This window comes from Dipodomys spectabilis, unplaced genomic scaffold (genome assembly GCF_019054845.1).
Source record: "Dipodomys spectabilis isolate Male_0828 unplaced genomic scaffold, ASM1905484v1 ptg000089l, whole genome shotgun sequence".
Classification (NCBI taxonomy): Eukaryota; Metazoa; Chordata; class Mammalia; order Rodentia; family Heteromyidae; genus Dipodomys; species Dipodomys spectabilis.
The window spans coordinates 7,509,079-7,521,947 of NW_024870766.1; the positions used below are offsets into that span (position 1 = coordinate 7,509,079).

Consider the following 12,869-nt stretch of genomic DNA (forward strand, 5'->3'; position numbering starts at 1 on the left):
TTTACCCACTATTTTGTACATACATCCTATTATTTTGTTCTTCTTGAGACAGACTGAATGATCAGGGTCCAGAATACACTATGTTCTTTTATAAGCCAGTAATGGGCTTGAACCCAGGACCTCTTAATCTCACTTGGGTTTATTATTATTATAAAAGTGATGTATAGAGGGTTTACAGTTACATAAATCAGGTAAAGAGTACAGTTCTTTCTGAACAATGTTGCCTTGCCCAGTTTTCCCCTCCCATCCCGACCCACAAGTTGTATAGTTCATTCTCAACATAATGTTCAGTGAGTACCATTGCTGCATTTGTTTGCCCTTTGCCCCTCCATTTCTGTGCCTCCCCTTACACTACCAGACATATAAATGAACAAATAGAACAAAAAGGAAAGAAAACAAAAACAGCAAAACAGTAAAAACATCCTATTTTATTTCCTGGATAAGTATTATTTTGTATGATCAGATGAACACAGGCATGCGCCTTTCTGTTCTTTTCCTAAGAGTATCTCTGTGTGAATACCTGTATTCATTTGGCTTTTCTTAACACATTCAGTGTTCTCCCATTTGAGCCACACCTCTAGTTCAGTATTTTGCTGGATAATTAAAGATAGAGTCTCGGGGCTGGGAAGGTGGCTCAGTGGTAGAGTGCTTGTTTTGCATGCATGAGGCCCTGGGTTCGATTCCTCAGCACCACATAAGCAGAAAAAATAAAAAAGCCGGATGTGGCACTGTGGCTCAAGTGGTAGAGTGCTAGCCTTGAGCTGAAGAGTGCAGGGAGCGCCAAGGCCCAGAGTTCAAGCCCCACGACCGGACCCAAAAAAAAAAAAAGAAAAGAAAAAAGATAGAGTCTCAAAGACTTTGCTCAGGCTGCTTTGAATCCTGATCCTCAGATCTCAGCTTTTTGAGTAGCTAGGATAACAGTACAATATTCTTTTTTTAATAATAATTTTTTATTGAGACTAAATGATTACATAAATTTCACAATATTGTAGGATAGTGATAATTAAAGTTACAAACACATTTTAACCTTGACAAGGCAAATTGTCATTATCTTGGTCTATAAAGTTTATGAATTCTACAAGCTTTGACAGTACAACTACAATATTCTTACAGTTGGCAGGGGTAAATGTATTTGACTATTAGTGGCCTTGTTATCTTCAGAATAACCACATAATAGTCCATGAAGTTCTTGCTTCAGTACTCAGTTTGTGTCGTATCAAGTGAGCAAAACAGATGACTTAAATCTTAACATGTATTCAATTAATCCCTATTTGACTCATATGTGGATATTAGTTCATTTGATTACAGTATTGGCTATTTAAATGAATATATTTTTCTTTGGCTGAAAAAAAAACCCCAACATTTATATGGTGCAGATCCAGTGATGTAGTTTATTGTGAGCTAATAATGTATAATAAAATTTCACACACAAAAGGACATCACTCATTTTACAATCGTAATAACTCAGGTCTTAGGGTGGAAATCATTTAATCATGATTATGCTTATACCACAATTATAACTAAAATTGTGAGTAAAATTTTCAAATCCTGAGATACCCTGCAACAAGGACAGGCTTACCTAGACAATGGTGGGATCAGCTATAGCCCTTCCCAGAGAATCAAGTCGCCTTCCCTTAGACAGCAGCATCACTTTCATGTTATCCAGACTGTGTTTCCCCCATGATCCTGTCTCTGCAACAGTCTGAAAAAGTAACAAAAGGGATTATACATTAATGCTTAGTAAAAGCAAGTAATGTATGCATGTATGTTGATAACAGTTGGCGTCTAAGTTTTGTGACTCTTCAACTGAAAGAGTAAGACAAAACTCCAACTCTCTTTAGATGAAGTAATATTGTGGAAAACAGCCTGAAAAAGAACTCTATAATAAAGAACAGGAACAATGAATTCTTGTACCTACTAAGAGTTCAATTTCTCAACCTAAGGTGGTGGTAAGTAAACATTCGATGAAAAATTGGGTTTAGCTGTAGACCTTAGTAGTTTTTTTGGGGGGGAGGGGTCTTGGTCGTGGGGCTTGAATTCATTGCCTGTTACTGTCCCTGAGCTTTTTTGCTTCAGACTAACATTCTACCACTTGAAGCTATAGCTCTCACTTCTGGTTTTTAGGAGGTTAATTGGAGATAAGAGTACCTCGGACTTTCCTGCCTAAGTGGCTTCAACTTTGACCCTCAGATCTCAGCCTTCTGAGTAACTAGGATTTCAGGCATAAGTCACCAGTGACGGGCTCTATTTCTTTCTTTTATTAACATAAGGTAGTTCTATGATGGAAGCTCACTGATATTTTCATAGTCACAAAATAGTTGTCAAAACCTTAGCCAAATGGCTGTTGTCAGGTCTGAGAGCTTCTTCCAAGCAAGACAAGGATCATCTCTCATTTGACAAAAAAGAACACATCTCTTTACAAGAATATATTTTATCTTAAAGTATTAACATGTAATATTTGATCAGAAACCATTATAAAATGACAGATGTATATAGAACTCTATCTAGGAATCTGGAAAAATTAAAATGGCATCAAGCAAGCCAGAAAGGGGAAATTTCAAGATCTTCAATATGAAGTGAAACCTTATAAAATGTGAAAAAAAAAAAAAGGTCTTCAGAAGGATTTTTAACAGTAATCTGATCTTTACTACAAAAGGCCAACCAAAGAATTAAAAGAGCATAGGATCTCAGTACAAGGATTTTCAACAATTAAAATTGGATTAAAATGTGTGTGTGTGTTTTGCAGAAATCAAATAGAATTACTATCTAAGGTGGTTATAGTTGAGAATTCTTATATATAATTAAATTTGCAGTGGAAGTTTTTAATCTTGCAAGAGAAATCTCTAAGCAGCTATTTTGTTTTTCTCATTCTTGAAGGCATTCTTTACTTTTAAAGCTGGTCTAAACACCTACTAGAGAAGACACAGAAATATAGAAGACAGGTGAATATAAGAAAAAGAAAAAGTACCCCATAAACTTACCAGAAAATGAGAGCTTTCACTCTGGTATAGTTCCTTTGTATCTTACCCGTTGGTGTATGTGTGAGACTACAATTTTATATTGTCCTTTTTAGAGTCCATTTACACTGAAAAGTACAAAGGAAACAAATTAATCATTTACAGGAAATTTTTCATTTGTAACTTCTGCATTAAAAAAGTAGTATTATCAAATTCCTTATCCCTGGACATTTATGTTGTTCTCAAATTTCTTCAAATCATATTGAAACAGACATTCCTTAAGTGTAATAATTTCATTATGCCCAAGGGATGGCATGGAACCTTTCAGAGTTGGAGTCTAGTGGAAGTTCTTTTTTTTTTTCTTTGGGGGGGGGGGGGGTCCGGTAGTGGGGTCTGAACTCTGGGCCTGTGCGCTGTCCCTCAGCTCTTCAGCTCAAGGCTAGCACTCTACCACTTGAGCCACAGCACCACTTCTGGCTTTTTTCTTTTTGCTTATGTGGTGCTGAGGAATCAAACCCAGGGCCTCAGGCATGCAAGGCAAGTGCTCTACCACTGAGTCACCTTCCCAGCCCCTATTGGGAAGTTCTTAATCAGTTGGATAAGTATCCTCAATAATTATGAGATTTCCATCTCTAGCTTCCTGTTTTAAAGTATTCTCTCTTCTACCTGAGAATGCTCCTGACATTTATTTTGGGGTCTTTTCAGAGCCAGCAACCTATACTTTGGACTTCCACTTTCTAAAACTGAGCTAAATGAAGTTCTTTTCTTTATGACATGAACTTGTCTCAGTATTTCATGATCATGACAAAAAAAAATTAAACAAAAAAAGACAGACAGGGTAGATACAAAAGGCTTTGAAAATCCTATTTTTGAAACGGAATATTATTTACACTTTCTAACAGATCACTCAGATTGTAGCATACAGAATGAAAAAGTAAATTATAATACATGTCATCCAAGAGATTATTGTGGTTTGGAAAAAGTAGCAGGAATTAATGAGAAATGGTTGGACAGAGGATATTGGTTTTTGGCAGGACCAATAGTATTTGTTAAATGAACACATGGAGAGATGTGGTAAGAGAACTAAAGCTATCTCAATATGATTTTCTTGGCTTCTATCTTGAATTGATATGAAACATCCAAATGAAAGTGCCAAATCGATAACAGGATATGTAGAAGCTCAACAGCCTAGAAGAGCACTTCTGAAAGATGATTGAGAGATGTCAATGAGTAAGTCAACTTGTGATTAGTGTTAAAAGTTGAGCAATTTCACTCAGGAGACTGAGATCTGAGGATCAACCTGGGCAGGAAATTCTCTGGGCAGGCCGGTGGGTACAGTTGCTGAAGTGAGCTGTGATTCAAGTGGCAGAGTGCTAGACTTTAGCAAAAAAACTCAGGGACCAGGGCCCCAGGTTCCAACTTGAAGACCCAAGGTGGGGGGGAGGGGCAATTTAGTGCCTGTATTATAACTCATTATACACAAACTATGCTAAACACCATCAATTCACTTTTATTTCCCCTTCTTTTGTAATGAATTCTACCGTGTGTCACTTTTATATTACTTACAAATCAAAATATATAGTGCAGGAAATGAAAAGGGATAAGCTTATAATGAAATAATATTCTTGATTTAACACAGAACTCAGTTATTCATGTTAGGCTTTATCTCAGCATTAAGTCTACATTCGAATCAGCTAAATATCAAATGCTACCAGGTGCCTGTGGCTCATGCCTATAATTCTAGCTACTCAGAAGGCTAAGATCTAAAGATCATGATTTGAAGCCAGTTGGGCAGAAAAGTCTGTAAGACTCTCATCTCTAATTAATCACAGAAAAAGTGGCACTGGCTCAACTGGTAGAGTGCTAGCCTTGAGCAAAACGGGAACTGAGAGACAGCATCCAGGCTGTGTTCAAGCCCCAGGACTGGCCAAAAAAAAAAAAAAGTCAAGTATCTTATTAAAAAAAAAACCAAAAAACACAAGATACATTTCTTCCTAGTTTGAGACCTAACTTTTGGCTTTTATTTTTCTTTTTTCTGGCCAGTAGTAGGGCTTGAATTTGGGGCCCTAAGCTCTTGTCTTTTTTTTTTTGTTTTTGCTTATGACTGGTACTCTACCACTTAAGTCAAACCTCCAATTCCTGCTTTTTGCTTGTTCACTGGAGATAAAAAAATCAGATTTGTCTGCTTCGGTTATAACTGGGATTCTCAGATCTCAAATATCCCAGTAGCTAAGATTATAGGTTGTGAGCCACCAGCACTCAGCAACAATACATTTTTTTAGGCCTGAGACTAGGACTCAAACTTGGTACTTGACGCCTTTGCTCACTGGCTAGCACTGTACCAACTGAGCCACTACTCCAACCAACCAAATTTTTAAAAAGTAAGTTTTCAAAAGCCCAGCAGGCAACATTTTGCTGACAGTAGATGCTGTCATTATTCTAAATTGGAAAATAAGTCTATATGGCATTAGTTTTTGTTGTTGTTGGGATAGTACTGGGGTTTGAATTCAGGGCCATTTACTTGCTGGGTAAGCACTCTGACCATTTGAGCCATATCACTAACCCTTTTTGCTTTAGCTAATTTTCAGGTAGGGCCTCATTTATGCTAGCCTGGCTTGTATTGAGATCCTACTTATGCTTTGCAATGTCATAGCCAGCTTTATTAAATGAGAAGGGGGGTCTTGGGAAACATGGGTTATCCTTGAACCATGAACCTCATCTCAGCCTCACAAACAGCTAAGTTTATAGATGTGACCTGCCATACCCAGAAATACACTATTATCATGGAAAACCTACCAAAATATATGGTGAGTTAAAGACTGAAAAGCAGGAGGCATTAATTCAATAAGCAAGGAAACAATCAGTTCCTATTCCCTGATGTAATACCAGTTTTTCATATGCCTCTTAACACTTTTTTATGTTACACTCCCAGTCTTTTAACCATGTATCAGAGTAACTTTGTTTTTATAATGATTCATGATACTCCTGCCTTAGCCTATGTACTTGAAACTACCATGCCTGGTTTTATAACCTCCTCTCTACCATTTTTTTTTTTTTGCACCATTTACTGTAGCAGGAGCATTTTCTAATATTTTTAATCCTCACATTTTAAATGGTCACATTAGTTTGATCAGCAAATATCGAACTTTTTGACTTTGACATTATACTATTTGTAATAACTTAATCACTGCCATACCTATATTTATACTATTGTATGATTTTTAAAAAATATGTTTCTTGAAGTATTCTTATTTTGAAAGAATGAAGAATCTCTTCCTAATAGAAAAACCTTACTGGCAGGTTAACACGTAACACAGGTATACATTCTACATAGGGATACACAGACATCAGAAAACAGACAAGGCCACAGAATCACATTTTGAGTACTAGTTTTATTCCATACAGAAATACAACACTTCATACTTGAGGTAGAATGCTTAGTACATGGTTCCAGAGCCTTGAAATTGTGTCTTTATATAATCTGTGAAAAAGTTTAAGAAGCAGATTTATGAAGCATATAAAATTAAGGTACTTAATGTTCATTGACTTTAACACTGGGGTTGAATGTAGGTCCTTAAACTTGCCAGGCAGGTGCTCTGTATAGCTTGATTTTTAAGATGAAAAATGACTATAAACTATAATGTGTCAATAATGTTTGAGTCTATTCTAATAGGTTTCTTTTGTATATGTGTGCATGCATGTGTGCCAGTATGGGGGCAACTCAGGGCCTGGGCACTGTCCTTGGACCCTAATCCTCAGATCTCAGCCTCCTGAGTAGATGGGATTTCAGGCATGAGCCACTGGCACAAAGCTTTCTAATAAGTTTCAATTGTTTCAGATGTAATTATTATTTGAATAAGAAGAATTACTTGGTAATCTAGGTCATTTTAAGGTAAAAGATTTAATACCTGACAACAAAACTATTGCCTGCTAAAAAGTTATTTTTCATCTAGTGCATGATTTAAGGGTTTTTGTTTGCCTATACTATCAGTTATTCAAGACTGAGCACTTTTATACAAGACACCAACAAAAGCTCTATAAAAGGAAATAAAAATGATTACCCAGTTCCTCTGATTTACATTCGAGTTAATTTTCAAAGCACATTTTCCTAGCAGATATTTAAATACACATAGGAAATAATTATACCTAATGAGTAGTTCTTTTACTACCTATTGTGTTGTATAACAAGTGAATGATTAGGTTTGACCATTAGTGACTGGGAAAAATGGTTCAACAACAGTACATTTAACTAAAATATTTTGTAAGAGGATGGTTTGAGCAAGGCACTGGTGGTTCATGCCTGTTAACCTAGCTACTCAGGAGGCTGAGATCTGAACATCGGGGTTCAAAGCCAGCCTGGGCAGACATGTCCCTGAGACTTATCTCCAATTAACCACCAGAAAACTGGAAGTGGCACTGTGGCGAAAATGGTAGAGCATTTGCTCTTCAGCTCAAGGACAGCACCCAGGCCCAGAGTTCAAGCTCAACAGACAAAAAAGAAAAAAAAAAAAAAAGAAAAGAGAATGGTTTAAAAACAACAGCAGCAAAAACAACAATGAAGTAATTCATAACTACCTCTCTAGTGTGTTTGTCTAATTCCTTTCTGGTATCTAGTCTTGGAATGGGCTATTTTCCCACACATTTGGGGACCAGGGAGTCATGATTAATAGGTACTGTTTGAATATTATCAGTTTATCTTTATGAAATCAAAGCAAACAAATCTATGTGTGACTTCTATATAAATTATCTTCATAAAGTTAAAAACACTATCAATACTGATGGAGAAATTGCATTAAACACCAGATATATTTTAGAACTATCTGCCTTTTTTGTGTTTGTTTTTGAGATAGGAACTGATCTTATGTCCAGGTCATGATGAATTGTAATCTACCTACCCATTTGTGATTTCCCTTGTCACGGAGATGATAGCTCAACTCATAAAGTCCAGTCATTGATCCAAATATTGCTGAAAACTTTTTTGTCTAGGCTGGCCTTATATGATTAACTCCTCCAATCTGTGCCTCCCAAGCTGCTAGGATTTTATGTCTGACTCCTAAAAATGTTTTATAAACAATACTAAAAATTATAGTAATAAGATCAAATAGACTATTAAAAAGGAAAATGCAATGATTAAAAAGGCTGGTTACATCTCAGTACAAATTAACAGCAACTACAGCATATAAAAATTGGACCGAATCTTTCTAAGCTTTTTTGCTCTTCTGAAGTTTTGATTTCTATACAAGATAATGATATTTATTTAATATGTTATTCTGGCCTTCAATACTTTCAAAAATGCTTCGTGTCCTCAATATTTCAACATCCATATTCCAAGGCTGTAAATCCTAAGGATGCTTTTTTTTTTTATTCATTCATACAAATGTAAACTCAAGCCAGTAACTTAATGGACCAAAAAAAAGGAACTGTTCAAAAAATTTTTCAAGAACAATTACACATCAATAAATATTAGGGTATGTAATTGTTTGTGGGATAAATGAAGCTATAAAGTATTATGTAGGAAATACAGTTTCTTGTTGTTGGTAATTACTAAGTGGTGGATTGAAATGAGATGACATTTCTCCATCTTTTTTTTTTTTTTTTCAAAAAAAAACCAAAACAAGTAAGTAATTCAGGCACTGGTTTCTCATGCCTGTAATCCTAACTGCTAAGGAGGCTGTGATCTGTGGATTGAAGTTCAATGCCAGCAATGACATAAGACTCTCAACTGGGCACCAAAAACTACAAGAAATGGTGTGACTCAAATGGTAGAGTGCTACTCTTGAGCAAAAAAGCTCAGGGACAGGCAGTGCCACGCTGAGTTCAAGCTCCAGTACACACAAACTCTCTCATACACACACACATGAAAAAGGGAAAGAAAAAAAATACTTCTAAAACCTGAATACCAGGAAGAAAAAGGTTTATATATAGTATATACTTTTTTTTTGCTTAAGGCTAGCCCTCTACCAGTTGAGCCACAGCTCTACTTCTGATTTTTCTGGTAGTTAATTGGAGAAATGAGTCTCAGGGACTTCTTTGCCTAGGCTGGCTTAGAACTGTGATCCTCAAATCTCAGTCTCCTGAGTAGCTAGGATTACAGGCTTGAGCCACCCTCACTCAGTCTATATTATTCTCATCACTGCTAAAAGTATGGTCTTAATGTCTAGGCTGATGAAACATAGCAAATAATAGCATCTTGGCTCCATCAACTAGTTTCTTCAATTTTCAACTGAAGACCTGAAGGTCCTAGATTGGTCCCTTAGAGCAAACTTTAAGGTGAGCCTATCAACTAAAACAATGGGAAAAAGTTAGCTTGCTTGGTGGCACAAAAAAAAGCACCTGGGATATAAAAATGGGATGAAATCAGCACAAAAGGTGTTAACTTTTTTCTTCATAACAAACAAGTATTTGGTACTCTCTCAGCATTAAAATGTTGTTAATTTTAGAGTTGTTTTCTAAATTGTAACTAGATTTCTAAATGGTAACCAACTATATGAAATTTTATCATTGCTTCACCATTATAATAAAAAGCTAAGGTTCTGGGGTGTTATCACCTCAGGAGTTGTATAAAATTAAAGCTGGGTGGAACATTACTCAATTACTAAAACAATCAAGATACAAGAGTGATTATTTAAGACACATACATAAAAAAACCCCAGCTTAAAGACATTTAATAGGAAAACCCAGAAAATGCTAAACTGAAGAAAACGTGAAACATTCAACATAATCAAAAATTATTTCATTTGAACTGGTGCCTAAAAGCTAAAGACCGTAATTCACAAATCAAAACTCTTTAAGTGTTACGGAAAAAAAAATCCCAAACGGCATTATTTTTCTCCAATTATGACAAGGAATAATCACAGTATAGAACGTGCATCCTCCCCTCGGACCCCCCCACCCCCACCGTCCCAACAAGGAGGTATACCATGAACTTTCCAGAAAAGCCATCACCCGAATACAGGCTGGGAAGGGCTTCGAGGAGGAGCGGTGTCCATTTTCACAGAACCATCGCCGTTCCCTCATTTACAACTACATGAAGACGGGTTTGCGGCCAGTTCTCTCCAAAACCTACCGGAGACGGGGCTACCACTACCTAGGTCCCCAGGCGATGGTCAAGCAAGTCCACTCGGCTCCCGGCACAGTTCCAGCTAGTTCCTGTCTGGCAGGGGCGTTCGGTTCGGCTAGGGTCCCCCCCCCACCCCCGACCCGCACCCCGGCCGGTCCCGCGGCCCACCTCCCCGCACGCCGTCCCGGCCGGGTAGGAATGGGAAGCCATCAGACTAGCAAAACCCCGACTCCTTCGGTCGTGAGTAGCCGAGCAGGGCTGAACGCAAACTGAAGCGAGACAAGGGTGATCAGAAGGGCGGTTAAAGGGGGACAGGGAGGGGGACGCAGGGCGAGCGAGCGGGGGAGGGGGCGGGGGGCGAGACCCGCCCCACTGTCAACCCCACCCAGCCCCGCGCCCGCCGCCGGGCCGCTCGCAGCCCGGGGACAGCCGGCAGCCCGTCCGAGGCACGCCGCGGGCCGGCCCCCGCCGGCTCCGGACCACCCCCGCTCCCGGCCCCCGCTCCCCACCACAGCTCCCGGCCCACCCCCCCCAGGGGTCCCGGCGCCATTTAGCTCCTCCGAAGCCGCCGCCATTTTCCGCCCCCGCCGAAGCGCGGATCAGCCCGGGCCATCGCTCGATCGCTCGTTCGCTCCCCTCAGTTCCGCAGCTCCCATCGCCGCCGCCTCAGCTCGGCTCTGAGGAGGAGGCCGCCCCGGCCCGCACGCAGCCGGAATCCGGCAGCTTCCACCTCACGGAGACTCAGCTCCTGCCCTGCCGCGGCGCCCCGGCGCCGGCAGCCGGCCAGCCGGAGCTGAAGGGCCGAGCAAAGGGGGCCGGGCAGGCGCCACTGGGCGGAGCGGCTGTGGCGGCGGTTGGGACCTGAAGGTTCCATCGCGCACTTACTTCCTGTTTTGGGTCCGGGCACTTTGGAAGAACCAGGATGGAGGCTCCAAAAAATACCAGGATGGAGGAAGCAACCACGGGCGAGAGTGGCTACAGCTGCAGTGAGCGAACGCGACGAGCCACCGGAAACGGAGCTGCGACCGCGCCCCGCCTCCGGAACGCTCCCTCCCCCCTACCGCCCTCCGGCCCGCCTCTCTCGTGGGGCGGGCCCCGCGCTGCGTCACTTCCGGCAAGGGCTGGGAGCGCGAAAAAAGGGTTTCGCTGGGGTCTCCCTGGTGCTCTCGGGGCACTTTTCTCTGTCTTCAAGCAGAACCTGGGCTCTCACGTCCACTGCTCCGCTGCGGATGCTAAAAGGGAAATGGTTTTTCTTTTAAAAAGTTGTTTTCTTCTGCAACTGTGGTTCTCTGGGCTCGTGAGAACACAGGCCCCGCGGGCTGTGGTTCTCAGGGAGTCTCGTTGTGAAACTGAACGCGTGTGTCCGGGCCTTCGAGCTCGGTTTGCCTGGTGTCTGCTTGTGTCTCTGGACTTGCTGCTCAGTTTTGTTGTGAACATTAAACTCTAAAACAAAGGTTTTGTTAAAAATTAATGTGAAAGGGCTAAGCTCCCTTTTTAGTATGTACTGTTGATAAGTAATTTTAATGTAAGCTAACCTATGGGGTAAGATAGTGTCATGCTGTAGATGTTGGAGTCAGACCGAGGTGAAATCTTTGCTCCATTGACTGACTGTATGTTGCTTAACTTCTCTAAGTTTCATTTACCTTAGAAAAATGGGAGTCAGAAGATCCACTTTCAAAAAATAATGTAGACAACATGTTTGCATAGAGCTTGATGTATGTATGCTTACTAGCATAAGAAATGGAAACTATGAAACGAAGTAGAAAAGTAAAAACTACTCAAAAGAGCAGTTCTCATGCAATAATTACATATACACCATGGTTGACACATTGATGAAAAAGTGGTTCTCAATTAGCAAGAGGTTTTACTAACCAACTATACAGGATTCTTTTCACTAAGCCATAAAAATCATACCTACATTGGTTGTCTGTTCTCTTTTACAAAATCTTAGATAATCCTGAACCCTTGTGTTTAATTTCCTTAACTTTTAATTTCATTAACTCACTTTTCTAGGTGACTTTTTGGCTTTTTTTTTCTTAACTATCTTTTCCCAGAGTCAGTTGGGTTTTACTTAAGACAAGTATATTTTAATATTAATTAATGCCTAACTGAAAAGCAAGGGCTTGTTAATATTTTCTCCCACTAGCAATTGATCAATAAATCTGGGTGTCCAGCTGGGTACCCTTCAGTACTGACACCACTAGAGGTAGCATGAAATTCCAGAGTATGATCTCAGTTCCCAAGACTGGTCTCACTGCCTGTACTTTAGATGCCATTTGCAAGCCCCCGACTGTTTTACCAATGCTTCTGATCAACACACTATAAAATTTAATTTCTCCAACTGCATCCACAGGTTTGATTAATTTGTTTGAGCAGCTCAAAAACTTAAGAAAATATTATGCATGAATGAAACAGACATTGTGTTGAAATGTGATTGGACAAAAGGAGTGTGATCTAATGCTAATAGATTGAGGAAGGAGACCCAGAATGATGTCTGTTTAGATTCACTGTGCAACATTCCATCCTTAAGGGCATGCATGGGGCTGTATTTCTTCTGAAGTAGGGGTCTTTTCATCTGCTATCAGATAAGGTAGGTCCGAGAATTTCTTCATAGCCATCTCCAAGGCAGAAAGATGGAGGAGATAAATAGAGTTCCTGTGACTTGCTTTAAGAAAGTCTACTTTTTATGGCTTGCATTGGGGAGGAAGTTACAAGCTGAGAATCAAGAATGAAAATAAAAAATATGTAACATCATAATTTTAATCTATTATAACAAAATCTTTATGTCTTTAATTTGAATAATCAATGTTCAAAAACTATCCATACAATTTAAATCATAGAACTTTCTGTAG

General features: G+C 39.7%; 1 protein-coding gene across 3 annotated transcripts in view; it reads right to left on the reverse strand.

Annotated features, from left to right (window-relative positions):
* Positions 1 to 11,022, reverse strand: part of Dmtf1 (cyclin D binding myb like transcription factor 1) — a 37,465-nt gene extending 26,443 nt beyond the window's left edge. For 2 of the 3 annotated variants that reach the window (XM_042684796.1, XM_042684794.1), the window contains exons 1-3: positions 10,903 to 11,022; positions 2,982 to 3,085; positions 1,580 to 1,702 (exon numbers count right to left, since the gene is read on the reverse strand). The gene's annotated coding sequence lies outside the window, so the exon portion shown is untranslated. The remainder of the gene's footprint in view (positions 1 to 1,579; positions 1,703 to 2,981; positions 3,086 to 10,902) is intronic. The other variant, XM_042684795.1, reaches the window with a different exon arrangement.
* Between the last annotated feature and the right edge of the window lie 1,847 nt (positions 11,023 to 12,869).